The sequence below is a fragment of the Nematolebias whitei genome, chromosome 14, assembly GCF_014905685.2.
Source record: "Nematolebias whitei isolate Nwh7 chromosome 14, NemWhi1, whole genome shotgun sequence".
Classification (NCBI taxonomy): domain Eukaryota; kingdom Metazoa; phylum Chordata; class Actinopteri; order Cyprinodontiformes; family Rivulidae; genus Nematolebias; species Nematolebias whitei.
Window position 1 is genome coordinate 29926978 of NC_056511.1, and position 1237 is coordinate 29928214.

General features: G+C 48.7%; 1 protein-coding gene across 1 annotated transcript in view; it reads left to right on the forward strand.

The window, feature by feature from the left end:
* Positions 1-1237, forward strand: part of shpk (sedoheptulokinase) — a 14230-nt gene that overhangs the window by 838 nt on the left and 12155 nt on the right. The window lies entirely within an intron of this gene.

Here is a 1237-nt window from a genome sequence, read left to right on the forward strand (position 1 = left end):
TATATCGCCCGTTTGTTCTGTTACACGCTGTATATCGCCCGTTTGTTGTGTTACACGCTGTATATCGCCCGTTTGTTCTGTTACACGCTGTGTATCGCCGTTTGTTACTCTTTATTTACACCATGTCCTCATTTATTGTTGTAAACTGAATGATTGTTACAGTCCTGCATCTCTGCACTCTGTCTCATGTTTTATGTTATAAACCTTGTCATTTAAATAACATTTAATGCTATGGAGTGCCGTTTGTGAAGTTACAGTCAAAAATTATCAGTAATATTTTGGTTTATTTAGCCTTTCATAAGAAAAAAAACTAGTTTTTGGTTTTTTTTGGGTCATATTTTCACCATGTCATTCATATATTTATAAATGTCATAGTTCCAAACTAAATATTTACTTTACACGCTCAAAATTTAGTTTACAAACTAAATACTTAACTTGCAAGTTAAATATTTAGTTAGCAACAGTCGCATTGTTAGACTGGGACTTCCGGGGCTGTTCCAATAGCCCCGGATCAAAATGAGTTTCAGTTCTATGTCATATAGGCTTCGCCCTTTAAGGCTGTCGCTGATGGGTTTATCCCGTTATGCGCAAGCATCATACTGAAAAAATTAGTCCACGCCCACCTGCTGTGTGGGCCCCACCCGATCCGTATAAGTTACATTAAGAGCGGGTAATCGGCTCCCATTTTTCTTCAGCAAGCTAACATAAAACAACTGACCTTTCAACGAGATGTCCAGCTCCAACACCATCCGCTTGTGTCCCTCCTGCAAGACCGGTTACTTGCTCAGCTTCGACCGGCACGACACCTGCGAAGGATGCCTGGGTCCCCGCCACGTCGCCCGCGCTTCCTCCTGCCGCCTCTGTGACGAGCTTCCACTGGAGGAAAGGCAGAGGAGAGCAGCCTTGTTTTAAGGCTACCATCGAGGACTGCCTGTCCGTGGCGGGAGACTGCTCGCTGGACGACGCCATGGATTTCTTCGACGCCGGCTCTCGGAGTGAATCGGATTATTCCTCTGGGACCGGTGACGTTAGCAGCAGCCCCGACGCTCGTTCCCTCCTGGGGAGCGCAGTGTTGGAAAGAGGGAGGCCGAGCGGATACTCGACTCCCCCAAGGTTTCCCGCCTCAACGGCCACACCGCTCCCTGCCGTCGGCGCACTCCTCTCGGAGCTGCCCGCCATTATCCGGGAAGCTGCTAACGTAAAGGGGCTCTCCGTCCCCCCCCCCCCCCCCCCCCCC